Source organism: Uranotaenia lowii, chromosome 3 (genome assembly GCF_029784155.1).
Source record: "Uranotaenia lowii strain MFRU-FL chromosome 3, ASM2978415v1, whole genome shotgun sequence".
NCBI classification, from domain to species: Eukaryota; Metazoa; Arthropoda; class Insecta; order Diptera; family Culicidae; genus Uranotaenia; species Uranotaenia lowii.
The window spans coordinates 144,378,348-144,396,852 of record NC_073693.1 but is presented as its reverse complement, the minus strand read 5'-3'; positions in this window follow the sequence as shown (position 1 = coordinate 144,396,852).

Sequence of the window (18,505 nt, the reverse complement as noted above, 5' to 3'; positions counted from 1 at the left end):
CCGGAAGTGAACTAGCTAAGCGTACTACCCGTTATATTATAGAGAGAGAGAGAGTGCCACTTCAATGCATCGTTTACGCGCTTTCAAATTAGAGCTTTGTGCTCGTTGAGAAGGACTTTTGTCGACAGTCGTTGACAATTTGGTTTCCCGCAGAAGGGCATCGCCGTATCGAGCAGAAGCAGCCGTTAAAGTTTTCACGATAATACGTTTAATCAGAAACTAATCATGGCATTCATTGAGTGTATACCTACTATGAATCAGAGCATTTGATATTATTTAGGAATTTATTTAAAAGCATTAAAGGCAATATTGTTAATGTTTTTGAGGTAATAAATAATAGAAATTTGAAATCATTTCCCTTGAATGGTTATTCATCCTGTCACGAAAAACATTTTAAATCCATTATTTTTTTTTTAAGGAAGCTTGAACAGATTCAGTCTTATTTTTTTTTTCAAATGATAACATTTTTTTTTCTTTTCTACGTATTATCTAATGAAAATCTTTTTTGTTCAAGCTTGTAAACATATGCGAACGACCCCTTTTGAAGATAATCCCACTTTTCAAGATGGATGATATCCCCTTAGAATGGTATATTCTAGTTTTATTTATAACTTAGAAATTTCTAAAAAGACTTGCGCTGAAACCTTGTTAAAGCTCACTTTGCAGGTTTTTGCTGTTTAGTTTCACACTGTTCTATGATTAGTTTTTCTTAGGTATCGATAATTCTACTAATAATTTTTTGAAGTTATCAAAAATCACATAGTCTCGGAATCGAAATCACCCAGTTTATCTATTACTAGCTGACCCGTTGTGCTTTGCTACACCTTCCGGAAATAAATGTAATTTGTAAAAATTTATTAAAATTTAGATTTTAGAGAGCATTGTTTTAAATCAAACCTCATCATACTTCAGAACCAACAACTTTGAAATGAGAGCTGCAGCTGCAGTTCTGAATAGCAATTTAAAGATGGTATATATTATTTACTGATCTCTAAACTCGTTTTTCAAGATCTGAAATTTGTACTCTGTACCCAAAAAAAACCTTTTTAAATATCGTCCCTTCTTTGAAAAGCTCTTTATCTTAAATTTACATGGGAGCTCTCCCATCTTTTTCAATTTTTTCCCTCACTGCTTGAAGAAGGTAGGCAAATTTAACCGGCTCGATACCCAAACAGCACTTATCATGGTAATGAAAAATATATTAAATTAGTTATGTGTTAAATACAGTGCAAATTTCTTTTTTTTTAAATAAATTTACTACGGTAAACATATAAATATTTAAAAAAATATCAGTTGCATCACTAAATAAGTTCTCAGCGTTTTTTTTTATTTTTTCTTTGAAAGTCAAATTTTCAAAAATTTAGTTAAAAACAAATTTCTAAGTTTACATTTGTCCCGCATATTGGGGCAAGTGTCAATGCAAAGCTTATTTACAGATGCGTCAGAGTAATGGCTTTAAAATGGATTTAATACGAATTCCTGTTTTTTGTTTTATCAAGTTTCACTGATACCTCTGCAGTATTCCTGCAATATAAATTTATGTTTGTTACTCCACTTTTAACGAATGCTGTTCAAAGGGAATGACCTTCATTTACAAAGACATTTAAGAATTTTCAATATCCGCTGCAGTTTCAACATTCGGAATACCCCTTCTGGTCTTTCCAACATATTGAATCATTTTGAAGATGAATTTCTTAAAAGTTCGACGTTTGCCCTTGCCCCACCGTGTAAGTTGACAGAGAGGAATATTGTTTTTAACACTTTAAGGGTAAACTAAAAATTTCTTTTAAAAATTTTGCGTCCAGTTGAATATCGGTTCTAAAGTCTCGCTTTTCAAAAACGAAGCGGATTAAAAGTCTCTTTTATGCAGCCATGTAACACAAAAACACTTTTCATGTTAAGTACGTACTTGAATTGGTATGTAAGCAAAAAGTACAATGGTTTTTTCAGAATTATTTAAAATAAAAAGCTCCCATTTTTATTTCTAAATTCGTTTCAGTTGTGTATTTGGGCCGAAGTAACAATTTCTAGAAGAAAACCTAATTTTTAATTTATTTTTTTTAACAGAAAAAGTTGAACGTTTGAACATGTTCTAATGTTCCTTGAATGAAAAGTCGAATGCTACCTACATTAACACGAACTAAATATGGAAGTATTTTAGCAAATCTTTCAATTGGTTTTGATTCGATTAATAAAATACCAATCCGTGTCACATCTAGGCGTCATTTATTACCACGTGCTGTGTACAAATCAAATAAGCAAGAAAAAAACACATCTAGGTTGCATATCGCCCCACGTGTTTGAGAAACAGGCGCCTTATTGTTAAATTTTCCAGCAATCAATGAACAGTGTGCTTTGGTTACCATCCTCTTGCGACGACGTTTGCTCGCCCATGGAGACGAAAAACAAACCCCTCAAAGAAAATATGCTTGGTTGAGAAATACGCGCCAAAATATTCCTACTGATCAGTATGCTATGCCTGGGTTACTATCCTTTTGCGACGTTGGCCGCGACGCCTCGACCATAGAGACGAAAAACAAACCGACCAAAGGAAAAAAAATCTCAAGAAAATGGATGTCATGACTTTAATTTGTTTCGAAAAACTACAAATTTTGTATGGAAGCCTCTCCTTCCTTAAGTCGGATGGAGTTTTGAATATTACAGAAACCATCCCCGGCCTCAAAAACCCTCAGATGCCAGTTTTGACGATGATCGGTTCAGTAGTTTCCGAGTCTATAGGGAACAGACAGACAGACAAACATTCATTTTTATATATCTACTAGCTGACCCGGTGTGCTTTGCTACACCTTCAAAAATTTTTGAAACTTGGTATACCTAGTTATTTAACTTGTTATTTATTTGCACAAAATTTTAAGTTCAATTTCAATATCATTAAATTTTTTTTTCAAAATGAATTTGCAAATTTTTTATTTTGAAATCTTAATTATTTTTTTTAAATCCGTGTTTTAATCCTTTTTATGACTCTGAATTTCTTTGCTTAAATAGTTTATAACTTATGCCAAAATATTTTTTTTATAAATATGAAACTTTGTCAAACTATCATGTGAGCATTTTCAGTAACAAAATAACATCATGGGACATTTATTTTACCTATTCATTCTCGAATTATCATACGAATTACCCCCATTCCTATATCCCTAATTGAAAGAAGGTGGGTCTCATAACATCAGAAAAACACTTCTTGTATACAAATACGATCCCACGTCATATATGGCCCCATTTTCGATAAGTTCTCGAGTTATTCAAAAAATTGGTGTCCCTCCCCCTACTGTATATCTCCCCTCTGGCAAGAGAAGGGGTTTTCAAACCATCGAAGAAACATTGCTTGTACACAAATTTGCTCCCATGATAATTTAATTCTATTTTCTCGATAAGTTTTAGAAATATTAAACAAATTTTATCAATGCCCTCTTTTCCCTCTATTTCGTTCCACTGATTTGTGGTAGTGATGCTAAACTACCGGAAAAAAACATACCTTGAGCTCGAATACCCTCTCATGCCAAATTTGGTTTCGATTGATTTATAAATTGTCGAGTTATGCTATAAAATTTGTATCGGAGCCGCTCTTCCTACCTATCCCCTACCTGGAAGAACAGGATCAAGATTGAACATTCCGTGTATTCAAATACACTCCTATGCCAAATTCTTCCCCAGTTGCTAAATTGAATGATTGTTCCATTTGTTAGATAAGTTTTAGGTTTATGCAAAACAATCATACATATATGAGGTTACGTCTTCCCTAACTTAAGGTTGCCAGAATTTTTTCAGCACGTATCCGGGCCGGACAATCATGGCTATTTTCATCTAAAAACCTGGCAAAATCCGGGCATTTGATTTCAAAAAGTCGACCAAAAATCCGGGCAATATCCGGGCAAATTTGGTCCAAGTCCATGAATTACTCAACACAAATCGAGGAAAAAAACATGAAAAAAATTTTTCATCAGCAGTTTTTCGTTCGTATTTTACGCTTCAAAAAAAAACTCTCATGGTTTTTTTACTAAACTTGTTCGAAAAAAATTGTTTTAAACGCATAAATAAAAAAAAAATTACAACAAAATTTGTTTTTTTTTTTGTTAGTTTTTGCAACAAAGTGAATAAATCCAGGCAAAATCCGGGCATTTTAACTGAAATCCGGGCAACCGGGCCGGGCCGGACTTCTGTCAAATTTTGTGTTAAATATCCGGGCAAAACCGGATAAAACCGGGCAATCTGGCAACCTTACCCTAACTGCATTCTCAATTGAAGGAGAAAGAAGTCTCAAATAAGCTAATAACCGTTTTACGTATTCATGCCAAAGCTTTCCCATGCCAAAGTTGTTTCCATTTGCTAGATTAGTTCTCGAGTAATGCGAATAATTGTAAAGGAGCCCCCCCCCCTCCCCCTCTCCTTCATATCACCCCACTGGAAGGAGGCAGTAGTACCAAATATTCACATAAACCTTCCCTGTGCTCAAATACCCTCTCAACCCAAATTTCATTCCATATGCTTAGTAAGTTCCCGAGGGATGTAAAAATTATATGGGAGGACCCTCCCCCCTTAAAATTTCCGACTTGAAGGACGAAAGGTTCTCAAAATATCATAGAAACATTTATCGTAATCATATACCTTCCCACGTCAAATTGGGTGCCATTTGCTTGATTATTTATCCAGTTATGCTAAAACTTGTAAAGGAGCACCCTCCCCCCCCTTTCTTTATCCTCACTGGAAGGAGGGAGGGGTACCAAATATTCATAGAACTGTTTATCGTATCCATATACCCTTCCTAGCCAAATTTGGTTTCATTTGCTCAAATAGTTTTCAAGCTATGCAATAAAAAAGTGGTTAAAGGCCCCCCTCCTTCTTCCTGTATCTCCAATGGAAGGAGGGAGGGGTTTGAAATAATCATAGAACCATTTTTCGTATTCCACTACCCTCCTATGCCAAATTTTGTTCCATTAGCTTGATTAGTTTTCGAGTTATATGAAAAATTGTAAGGTAGCCCCCCTCCCCCCTTCCTATCATCCCACTGAGAAGAGGGAGGGGTACCAAATATTCATAGAAATATTCCTCGTTCCCAAATATCACCCCATGCCAAATTTGATACCATTTGCTTGATGGGTTCTCGACTTATGCAAAAAATTGTCTTTTGTTTGGGAGGCCCCTCCCTCCCTTCATGAGAGAGGGAGGGGTCTCAAACCATAATAGGAACCTTCCCCTGCCTCCAATACCCCCACCTGCCAAGTTTCATGCAAATTGGTTCAGTAGTTTCCGAGTCTATAGGGAACAGACAGACAGACAGACAGACAGACAGACAGACAGACAGACAGACAGACAGAAATTCATTTTTATATATATAGATTATATAAAATTCTCTTGTAACGGTGTTTGTAGTACTACTCCTCCGAAATGACCAAAACGATTTGAATGAAATTATTTTTCGAATATTCTGTAGCCATGCGAATCGGTTTATATCGAATAAAATTAACAAAAAGTCACCTCAATTGTCCGTAAAAATAAAATTTGTAGTTTTTTGAATCAAATAAAAGTCATGACATCCATTTTTTCGAGATTTTCGTTACTTTGGGCGCCGAGCGGGCGGTTTGTTATCCGTCTCTATGGTCGAGGCGTCGCGAACAAACGTCGTGAGAGGATAGTAACCAGGGCATAGCATACTGATTAGTGGGAATACTTGGGCGCCTATTTCTCAACCAAGCATACTTTCAATGCACGTGGCGGCGATATGAAGCCTGGATGTGTTTTTTTCTTCTTGATTCCTAGCTTATTTGTACAGCACATATGAATAAATGAAGCCTAGATGTGACCCAGATTGATATTTTCCCGATAAAATCAAAACCATTTGAACGGTTTTAAATATAAAAACTGTTTATATTTCATGTTAATTGAATCAGCAATGGTTGTCTAAAAAAACATGAATTTGATACTGCTGCACATGAAAAAATGGTATGACTCTTTGCGGACGTTTGAAAAAAAAGAAAGTGGGAAGATTTACGTACGATTGAATAATTCAATACGCCTAGAAACATTTTTCGAACATGTGCCTTTAAATTTACAGAACAACAACAAAATCCGTTGAAAATGAACAGACACATGTACTGAACAAGAGCCTGTCCTTTAAGAAGGATTAAATAGGATTGATGTTTATTTAAAGGCCGAATGCAAAGAATTTTTTGCAACCATATGTGTAAGTTATCAATAGTCTAAGAAGAATTTCCAGTTAAAAGGTACACTAGAGCGAATGCAAACGTTCAAAATTTACATAAAATGTATACATTATTTCTTCATTTATAAATGGTTGGGCCCAAATAAACAATCTGACTAAACAAACTCAACTTTTTCTAAAATTATTTACCGAAAAACTGTTTACAGGTTCACTGTTATCATACCCGGTGTTCCTCTATTGAGAGTTTCGATTTACAAAAAAAAAAAACTTTTTTTTTAAGGTTTTGAGTTATTTCAGTATGAAATTTTCCAGAAAATGATATGAACTCATACAACCATCGTAGCCTGAACAGATTATTTCTTTTCGAACTATTTAGTTTTTTTTCAAATCTGCTTTTCAATTAAATGTTATTGAATCTTGAAAATATTACATAGTCTTAAATTAAATCGCAGATCCCCACCAACAATGTTCAGGATATTTTGAATCGATCGAATCGATCTTCAATTAAAAACATATTTTTTTTCTATTTTTCATCCCAATCGTTTTCTTGATTCATTGGGTCATTTTTTTTCATTAATCAATATAAAAAAAGTAGATTGCAGTATACAAGATCGCCAGATTTTATGCCATGGCAAATGCTGTTTGGGAACACTTCAAGTTGAAATGTGTCATATCTATAAGATCGGCATCTAGAAAAACTTTTTGAACATGGTTTTGGTGAAAATATGTATATTAATTCAAACTACTTCGAGGGGTGAGGATGGTGAACAAAAAGCTGTCCCAAAACTAATTGGGAGCTAAAAGCGCTGCGTTAGGAATATTGATCCTAATGCAGCGCTTTTAGCTCCCAAATACTCCAAAAATTGTCTCAATATTCAAAATTTTATTTTCATAAAGTATCATATGCAATAAAATACAATAAATGAGAAACTTTTGATTTCGATTCCAACCTTAATGTTATTTCGAACAAAGTGGAATAAATCAACGAAATGGTAAACAATAAATGAAACATACATATTATCAACATACAATTATTTATGGAAAAAGTTACAAAAAGTGATTTTTTTTTTTTGCAATAGGCTAGCAAGTTGGACGATAACATCGAACTGAAAAAAATAAACCATTTTGAGACAAGAACCTGAAACCTGACCATTCGTTGATATACAAAAAATCTGAATGAAAGAAGAGTTAATAAAAAAGTATTCATGAAAGTTGCATGTAAGATTTATTGAAAGTTATTTATTTGTTTATTTAAGAAAAGATCCGTAGAACTGAATTAAAATTGTTAGGTTTTATTTCGATAGAACTAAGCGGGACAATTCGAGCAAACGGAAATGAGAGAAATTTAAAAAAAAAACTAGAACATGTTCACAAAAGCGAGACGATTGACAACTCAATATTACATAAATTTTAAAAGTTGATCAGCGAAGAAAAAATGGAAAATGGACGCCAAATTTAACAGGGTAAGACGAAGTTTACCGGGTCTGCTAGTATAGATATAAAATTCTCTTGTAACGGTGTTTGTAGTTCTACTCCTCCGGAATGGCCGAAACGATTCGAATGAAATTATTTTTAGAATATTCTGTAGCCATGCGAATCGGTTTATATCGAATAAAAACAACACAAAGTCGCATCAATTGTCCATAATAATTAAATTTGTAGTTTTTTGAATGAAATAAAAGTCATGGCTTCCATTTTTCGAGATTTTTTTTTCCTTTGGGCGCCGGCTGGGCGGTTTGTTTTTCGTCTCTATGTTCGAGGCGTCGCGAGCAAACGTCGAAAGAGGGTAGTAACAATGGCATAGCATACTGATTGTGATTAGTGGGAATATTTGGGCGCGCATTTTTCAACCAAGCATAATTTCAATGCATGTGGCGGCCACATGAATCCTAGATGTGTTTTTTTCTTCTTGATTCCTAGATCATTTTTACAGCACATAGTAATGAATGACGCCTAGATGTGACCCAAATTGATATTTTGCCGATCAATTCAAAACCATTTAAACGATTTAAAAAAATTAAACTTCAATTCGTGTTATTTAAAGAAGAATTTTTGTCTGAAAAATATAAATTTAGTACTGATGCATATGAAATAATGGTATGAATCTTTACGGACACTTGAAAAAAGAAAAGTCGATAGATTTGGTTTATAATACAATACGCCTAGAAACATTTTTCGAACACGTACAAATGTTTTGTTTCGATTATAGTCGTTTTACCATCTTTATGGCATTCGCGACTTTATCAACGTTGCAGTTGGCGGATCGTTATTGAAAAACTATCCGGTACAACTGTGTTCGATGTTTACTCTTGGGCTCGAACTCGTGGACATCGGCTCAGAAGACAACAGACTTGCCAACTGAGCTATATCACAATCCCTTATGTACAAATGTGCTTTACTGAAGTTGTATCAAGCGCCTTTAAATTAACAGAACAAATACAAAATCCGTTGAAAATTAACATGAACACATGACACATGAACTGAACAAGAGTCTGTCCTTCAAAATAGATTATATCGGATTGATGTTTATTTAAAGGCCGAATGCAAAGAAGTGCAAACCTTCAACATTTACAAAAAATGTATGCATGATTTCTTAATTTATAAATGGTTGAACCTAATTAAACAATCTGACTAAATAAACTCAACTTTTTTAAAATCTTTCACCGAAAAACTGTTTACAGGTTCCCTGTTTGTTTACACAGAATTCAAGTATGTACTTAACATAAACGTGTGTTTTTGTTTAACATATTTTGGCTACATAGAAAAGACTTTAGATTCGCGTTTTTGTTGAAATTTTTTTTTTGTGATTGATATTCCAGAAGCATAATTATTTTGATAGCAGAAGCAGAATTTTTTTTTATAAGTGTTTATGAGGACCTGAAAGTGTTGAAAATAATATTAACTGCTGTCATTTCACACGGTGAAACAAGTGGCATCGTGCTATTTAGCCATGAAACATATTACTACCAATTTTTCTCTAAAATAGTCAGAAAGGGTATCCCGAGTGTTAAATCTGAAGCGGATATTCAACAATTAATAAATGTCTTCGTAAATGAAGGTCTTTTGGTTAAACAGTATTCAGAAAAATTGAAGTACCAAGAATTATTTTATTCTGGAGAATAACTGCAGATATATCAATGAAGGGTGATAAAAAAGACAAACAGGAATAAGTATTAAATTCATTTTAAAGTCTATCATTTTCTTTTTGAAAGAATATGATAGTTAAACTGTGATGATATCCATTTGCACTTGCCCCGATGTTTCTTTAATAAAAATAAAAATATATAATAAAGAAAGACACTTAAATGTTAAAGGTTTCGAGGTAAATTTACATGAAAATTTCTAGAAAATAGAATGAACAGATGAAATTATCGTAGTCTTAACAGATTAGTTCTTTTTATGTATTTAATTTTTTAAAACCTGCATTCCAATTAAATGTTATTGAATCTTGAAAATATCACATAATCTTAAATGAAATCGTAAATCACCTTCAATACTGTTAATAACAAAAAAGTTAAACATATTTTTTCTCCTTTCCAAAACAAAATAAATTCCTTTGAACATTAAACCAATAAATCAAGAAAACTTGATTTCTTGAGGTAATATTTTATGGAATTAAATTTGCAATTTTTGCTCCGACAAATAAAAAAAGGGCGAGCTTTTTTTTGACGTGGTTTTGATGAAAATATGGATATTAATAACCACTGCTTCCAAGGGTGAGGATAGTGAACAGATGCTGCTTGAAAATGGTTTGTAAAATATCTTCTCTTATTTTTTTTATTTCTTCAGTTCTAAAAAATGTACCATCCAAAGCTGTCGGGAGCTAAAAGTGCTGCGCTAGGCATAATATTGGGCAAATACTCCAAAAATTGTCCCGATATTCAAAATTTTTCTTCCATAAAGTTTTATATGCAATATATTCCAATAAATGAAAAAAAAATTATTTCAGTTTCAACCTTAAAGTGATCTTGAGCAAAGCGGAGTAAATTAACTAAATGGTATCCAATAATTGAAACATAGATATAATCAACATATGTTATTTATGGAACAAGTTACAAAGAGTAGATTTCTTTTAGCATAAGGCTTGCCAAGTTTGATGGTTACGTTGAGTGCTGAAAAAATCGAAATTGCAACGGGAAGCTGATACCTGATATGTACTAATTCGGCAATATTCAAAGCATCCGAATCAAAGAAATGTAAATGAAAAGTATTCATGTAAGATGCATGTAAGATTGATTGGAGCAAATTTTTTGATAATTTATGAAAAGATCCGTAGAATTGAGTTAAAATTCTTAGATTTGATTCCGATATAATTAAGCGGGACAATTCGAGCAAACGGAAAAGTTGGATATGGGAAAAAACTAGGACATGTCCAAGAAAGCGAGACAATTAACAACTCAAGATTTGATGCTTTTTTTAAGTTAAACAGCGAAGAAAAAATGGAAATAGACGCCAAATTGAACATGGTAAGACGAAGTTTACCGGGTCTGCTAGTGATGTTATAAAAAGATATTATTTGATTTCTATTTCAAGTTTTCTATTTTATTATACAACTATCGCATTTATTATCTTGAAGAATCATGCACGGCTATCAAAGCGTTAAAATTGCAACCTTCTAAGAGGAAATTCAAAGAGGAATTCCAAAAATGTGAAAATGATTAGTTCCTTAAAGCTAGAACATTAGTATTCAGCACTTAGTCCAAATATTTATTCAGCTGAAGAAGTCAATATATTATAAAGATGAATCATTGCATCCATTCTTTAAACGCTGCATATTTCTCTAAACTATGGGCACTCTAAACGGGCACTAGAAAGAGAAATTCAACAGTTATATTAATAGTAGGGAAAATTGCTGTAACTTTGTCAAGTTTTACGTTTTAATCTACCCCAAAACCAAACTAACATTCAATCCGCTTTAAGTTTTGATTGCGGTGTTCGATTTTGATATAATTTGGCTACATACTTAAATGTACTTTTTAACATAATCTCACAAAATGTTTAAATGAAAATCTAAAATTTGACAGAAATATAGTTTAATTTTCTCAATTCTCTCAATTTTCCCTACTTTTACGAAAATGGCAGTATCTCTCCTTCCGTCACCTCATTTGTTCCCAGCAAACATTTTTGTAGATATATTTCTCAACAAACTTTGCTATACGTTTCATATACATTATAAAATCATCTTATATAACTCGAAAAAACAGCATTTACGTACTAAAGTGGAGGCAATATACATACATATTTTTTACTTCTGGCTTAAGCGATAAGAGTTGTAAAAATTGGACGATATTCAACACCTTTTACCGTACATCCTGACAGTATGCGAGAGAGCGCAAGTTTTGCTCTCAATGCATGCAAACCGTTGCCAGCGACAATATTTGCTGCTTCTCTCATTGGCCAGTTTATCCAAATGGACCCTCTGATTTTTAGAAATCTGGTTGCACTGCTTATCGCAAAGAGAACAACGAGGTTGTTTTCTCATTTGAATCCCGCACGCGGGAGACAAATTTGCCAACATGGCGGACTTTTGTCATATACGAGTCGGTAGACTTTAACTAACCATTTTTACGATCATTTACTTGATTTGGTAGGATTTACGATTCGCATTAACATTGTTAACGAGTTGAGCTGACATTTCTAAATCGATGTTATGTTTGCTGGGTTTTTTTAATTAGTAAGTATAAAAAATAAATATCATCCGAGTTATTGATTAAAAAAAAGATTAAACGTCGTTTAAATTTTATGCGTAACGAAAATTTTGCAAAAGCACTAAAGGACATCAAACCCTACTCAAAGCTATTTTGGAAATTAACTTAAATTCTGAAATGCGCCAGAAGCCAATTCCTACTTTGAAAGATGGAGATAAACTTCTTTTAACTAACGCAAAAAAAGCTAAAAAAATTAGCCCAAGAATTTGAGTCTGTTCGTAATCCTAATTTAAACGTTGGAAGGCCAATTGATGCTCAAATTTTCATAGAATTTGATGATGTTCTTTCTAAACCAAATGTATTGACTTTCAGAAAGTTTAAAAATATGAATGCTCCGGGGGAAGATGGGATTTTCTATATTGTTAAAAAAAGTAGCCTGAAGGCACTTCAAACTTTCTAGTCAAAATCTTCAATAAATGTTTCCTCTTTGCTTATTTTCCATTGGAAGAACGCCAAAGTAACTCCAATTTAAAAACATGGAAAAACTGCATCTGAGCCTCCAGATTATCGACGAATTAGTTTGCTTCCTTCTTTAAGTAAACTGTTTGAGAGAGTTATTTTGAATAGAATGATGATTCATATTAATATGAATTCTATTTTCCCTTATAAACAATTTGGTTTTTGTGTAAATACGTTTTCTATTTCGACAGCCAGTCATCGTGTGTGTGCGTGTGATACATGATACATGATAAAGACATATTAAAAAAAAAAAAAAATAAAAAAAAACCGGTTTAATGATATTTTCTATGTTCTAGCTAAATCACAAAACTGTGCGAAATATTATCTTTAGCTGACGAAATGGTTTGACTTAATTAATTAATGAATTTTCTCAGTTCAGGTGCTCAACCAAAAATAAAAACAATCATTCGTTTTCCCGGTGGTTTATTCCGATGAAATGAAAAACGTACAGAATAAAAAATAAAAGTTGTAAAAATAAAAAAAAATCAATTATGTGACAACACTGAAAGAGAAGCTGTATATAGCAAGGCGTGTAAAGCTTCAGGTGTGTTCTTATACCAATGTACGGAATCGTCCATCTTGTGACAGGCAATCGTAATCGTAGGCATGGCAGACGAACAATTCGCTGTCAAAAAACGCTCCGTCTCCACCCCCCACCAATGAGAAACTTTTAGAACTTCTTGCCTACTTTTACTCAATATGCACCCACCCTATGTACCCACCCTGGTATATAGTCTAAACCAGAGATGCCAATGTGCCTGATTTTTCAAGATTTGCTTGATTTTTCTAGGCTTAGCCTGGCAATCTGATAAGCCATTGAATTTCACTGATTTTTGAAAATATGCCTCATTTGCGTAATTTTTGCGAATGTGATAAAAAATGGGTAGTAAGGAACTGGATGAGGTACCATTGCATTGCTTAAGTAAAAAAGTGAAAATGTGCAGCGACGACCAAAAAAAGGTCTTTAAGTGAACTTAAAGCGAAATTTCCGTTACTCTGACGTAGCCTGATTTTTATTTGTTTTTATGTTACGACCGGATGTTTTTCATTAAATATTTTTTGGCTTTTTCGGTCTTTTTAGTATATCAAACAACTTTGTTTTGAAATACCCGACGTTTCGACCAGTTTTGGTGGTCTTTTTCAAGGGAATTATCAGTCTGTTGTTCTTGTCAGAGTCGTTTTTATCCAACGGTTAGGAGTCCAGAATTTGCTGCTGGACTCCTAACCGTTGGATAAAAACAACTCTGACTTTTATTTATTTTTACTAGTTTTATTTTTTCTGTAAATGCTTCATTCCATCTCCACAAAGAGATGAGAAAACTTCATGGAACCACATTTAAAAGAAAAAAAACATAATAAATTCCAACAGGAGCGGGTTTTTTTACTACATTCAGTGTTTTAAAAAATGACAATATTTGAAAATTAAACGTTGCAAAACTATACAGGCGCGTAATAGTCAACTAGAACTGAAAGTTTCGTCAAAAATACGAGATGATTTTATTATCTACATCATTTCATTTTTTTTAAATTTACATCTTTTGTGATGTGATTTTACAGATATTTTACAGAGTTTTACAGATGTAAGCAACCATTAAAATATTACGTAATGCAATTTCCGATCATTTTCAAACCCCCCCTTCCCTCTCTCCTACGTAACACATTCTCATAAGATTTGTTGCGTTGCAACTTATTTTAATTATTTGTATTTTATTTTCTTGGCAATCTCAAGGTAAAAATCTCTAGGTAGCAAATGATGAACCGGCCCTGTTGATACGGATTGAACTTCACGATCCGACATCAAGAGGGCTACCAAAAGTGAAGATGGCTAGTCGACGTAGCGTCCATTTCAACCGTTTAGAAGAAATGCTTGAATTTCGCGCGCGATCTTCAAGCATTGTCTTGGCAAAAACCCGAAGCCAACCTCACCCAAGTAACAATTTAGGTTTTATAAGGGACTCCATACCAACTATAAATTAAAGCTATAAAACCTCGTCCGGTTATGTAAGGATTTATAAAACTGCAATACAACGCTTAGTAGCACAAAAAGGCCCTTCTGCAATAGGTTCTGCAGAGCAAATGATAAAACCTTGCCAAATCAACTTTCAGAGTTCTGTGTGAATTTCGCTTATAAAACCTATTTATTATATTATTTTCATCTACAAATAATTCTGCTCCGGAATTGGGTTTTCAATAATAATTTACAAAACAATTGAATCTTATTCAAATCAAAAATGAAAAAAACAAAGCACAAAGGATATCTTGATTCTTTAGGTAATTCAATGCTATTTTCTAAGCCGGAACGCTCAATACCTGCTATTTATTAACTTGCGCTTTCAAATTTACCGCAAATAGGTATGAGAAAATTTGGGAAAAATTGTGAGAATGCTGTAAATCGTTCTTTTAAACAATAAAAAACCGATTAAATAGATCGAATGAATATTGCTTTCAGCTATTGAATCATCTTTTGGTTTGTAAATAAATTTTAAAACATTATCGCAGCAATAAGGATATCCAAATTTATAATGCGTGGGTTAGGGGATAAGGGTTAATCTCTCAAATAGAAAGAGGTAAATTATAAATTCACCATTATTTGTCTAACAAATGGCGCTAATATATGAAATTAATAAAAGTCGTTATTGAACTCTTAAAAAACGATTTTGCTTTCTGAAAACTGCTAATAAAATTATTTTGCTTTTAAATAACCTTTTTGTCTTATAAACGTGTGTGAAATTTGAAAAGGAAGTTTGAATGGTATTCTTTAAACCGACAAAGTTATATAACATTCTGTAAGTCTTTCCTTCAAAACTGAGTCAGGCTTAATGAGTTTCTTTGAAGCATTTATAAATCCTTTTAGATTTGAATATGTTTGGCGGATAATTAAAAGACAAATTTTTAAATCATTTATAATTTTTTTTATTGAGTTGAAAAATATAACATAATGCACCATATGTTTTTCTTATAGCACACTTTAAAATTTTTAGGATCATCTTTTGATTAATTTCGCGAAAAAATAAAACAAATCTGCGACTGAGAACAAACAAAATACTTCACTTACACCTGAGATTCCTTCACAACATTACGCACTCTTATCAGATAATAAATTATGCTGCATGACGTTCCTGGTGATTGGAAAGATGAATTTCGCCCTTTATTGTTCCCAGATGAAGCGAAATTACAGATTTTTCCACAGAAAACCTTCCATTTTTGACATTATGATCGATTGAGAGACGACTGACTGTTGTAAGCCAATTATTCGACCGAATAACTTTTATAAAACTTTTACAGCGTATAGAAGTTTTAGTTCCTTATAAACGGTTTATAGACGCCACAAAAAGTTATTTATTTGCATGTTTAAAACCTAAGCCACTTGTAATGACCGTATAAGAATATGAATACTAGGAATTGGTTTGAAAGGGCTTTTATAAATCTGATCAGGTTCATAGGAAGGTATAATTAAACATTTTCAAATCCTTTATCTGTTCAAAAATAAAAATGTTTTATAGGACACTCAAAGTGCCTAATAAAAATCAAAACTCAAAAGTTTAATGTTGTTATATAAGTTGGTTATATAATGGGCGTGTAGATGTCCTAGAGACTAGATGTTAAAACGTTATTATTAAATGATTTTTAAACCAATAATAGATATTATACGTCCTTTATAAACTAGCGTTCAAAAATTATAAAACCAATTTGAATTTTGTGTGTTACTTGGGTCATAGGGGGAGGCAATCGGGAAGCCTTCTTGCGAGCTGATGACCCGGGGGTCGCTCTCTTAGACTCCAGACGCTGATCGGAAAAGTCGCTCGTTGAAGTCGAAAAATCGTATATTTTAAAAACTCGTAGTCGTTGGTAAAGTGGAAGTTGTGTGGTCGTATCGGAAAACCCAAAGTCGTTGAGGCTGGCAATCTCCGACGCCGTTGTTCCGCGCATTCGGTCGGTCTAAACGGGAAGTCGGTTAGTGGAAGTGCCTACTGATCTGGTTGTCTGGTTGACTGGTTGTCGAACCTGGTTTTTGGAAGGCAGTTGAAGGTACGCGCTAAGACGCTGAACGTAAGGAATCGGCGCGTAGTCGGTAAGTCATTTTTGCTTTTAAATTTCATTTGTTACATTTTGATTTTTTTCCTTGAGATTGCCAAACCTTCAACACGAGATTCGCGCAAATTTAAATTGTCCCCCCTGGGGTAAGAGTCCGGGCTAATTAAATAGATGACCGTTGGCACATCTACACATAGTGGATGGCGCTTAAGTGCCGACGGTATAGTTTGCGCCTTTTAATCTCGCCAGTTAATTTCCAATACGTAGCAGATTTTCTATCCAAAATCCACAAAGCGTAACAAGCTATTATACCTCCCCTTCACCTAAACGCGTTACGTAATATTTAAATGGTCCCTTATTATTTCTTTGGTTCATAGTCAATCAAACGATCAACATTCCTTTGGTAAATAGACAGAAGATTCACTTATTATTTTCCTGGAGTCTGCAGAATTATGGAGTGTATTAAAAAAAAAATGCAACCCTTTGTTTGTTGAATAACTTTTCAATGCATGGATTGAAATTGATAAAATTTTCAGTGAAGCTACCTAGTAATGTAATGTATACGTGTAAAATTTTGGTGACAATCGGTCAAGTGGTTTTTGATATAGCGTTTAATACAGAAGCTCATTGATAAATATTTTTGCAGGATCGAGAAAAATCCAGGAACGTGCTAGTGGGAGACCCAAAAACAGCTGGAAATTGTGACCGTTCACTATGTTACGGCCACACTAGCAAAGGTGCACCCAGGGGAGCTGACCAAATTGTTTATTTAGTTCAGGAGTATAGGGTAGTTTTTAGGAAGTTTCACAGCATATATACAAATTAAAATCGTAATTAAAACTTCTATAAATAAATAAATAAATAAAAAAAGTGAAATTTCAAAAGAGTAGCTAAAAACTCAGCAGGAGGACGGCACAATAAAAAAAATACACAATACACTGAACAGGAATTGATAACAGCCTTTTACAACACAACACTTACAAAACACACCCCTGAAAACTCCAGGAGTCGTCTAAAAGCAATTTAGACGAGTCGGGAAGAAAATCTAGGAGGAGGAAAAATTGTGTTGAGCAACTTCCTCTTCCACTTGGATCGAGACCTCGAGGCAGCTAACACCCAAAAATCAAAGCTGTAGTGCAAAAGTAGAATTTTTAAAAGTGTCTCGCGTGGTTAAACGGGACGTCTTTACCCGTCGCGATAAACCGAGTGTTAAACGGCTGAAACCACGATAGTGCCAATAACTATCGGGCTTAGCCGGAAAAAACAACCCATATTGACCGAATCCAGGTTGAGGGACCTGTTCTCCGTGTTGGGCTATTCCACGAGGTTGAGTTCCCTTGCCACTCTGAAATGAACCGTTATTAAGCAGAGCCCCCGATTTGCACGTTGAAATTGGGACCGCGATAGCGCCAAGGTCTATCGGGTCCAGAGACGGAAGCAGAAGGTATTGGGAACCAGATACCGGGAATCCTTCGAACGGGCACAATCGAGCTGGCAAGCCGAGTCAACATTCGTCAAACTAAGGCCGTTGGTGGTACCGCGTTTGTAGCATCGGTGCACACATATCCTTTCGAAGTCTGGAGTTTGGTACCGAGGTACCGAATTCCCCGGTAGAGCGTGAGTGGTCTTACGCGCGGTGACCATGGACGGTGGCAGAGGACCAAGCAGCAGAGAGCCACGGCAAGCAGCAGCGCGCATCGACGGGCCCTCACACGACACACCACACACTAAAACGTAAGTCTTTTATTGAAAAATCAGTTAGGGAACAAGCGCAGGTTAGGGATTCAGGGAAAGTGCCATAAAGTAAAGTTAGCCTAATAAATGGTTTGGTTCCGGCACTCTAACTCTGAGTTTTTACTTGGGCTAGTGAGCCGACCCTGGGTGTCTTTTTGAAGAGTCCTTGTGACTGAGCGGGCTGTAACATAAGGGATTGTTACAAAATCAACCATTCGACCAAAGTTTATGTAGTAATGCGTTTAAGGAGTCTTAGAGGATCTATCTGTGAGCTTAAATTTGAATTGAAGTGAAGATGTTTGAGTTCCATAACCTCATGGAATGTGAGGGATTTTATCAAGCGCAATTCGAATATTTCAATAAAGGGAGTGACAAAGATCAATTACTC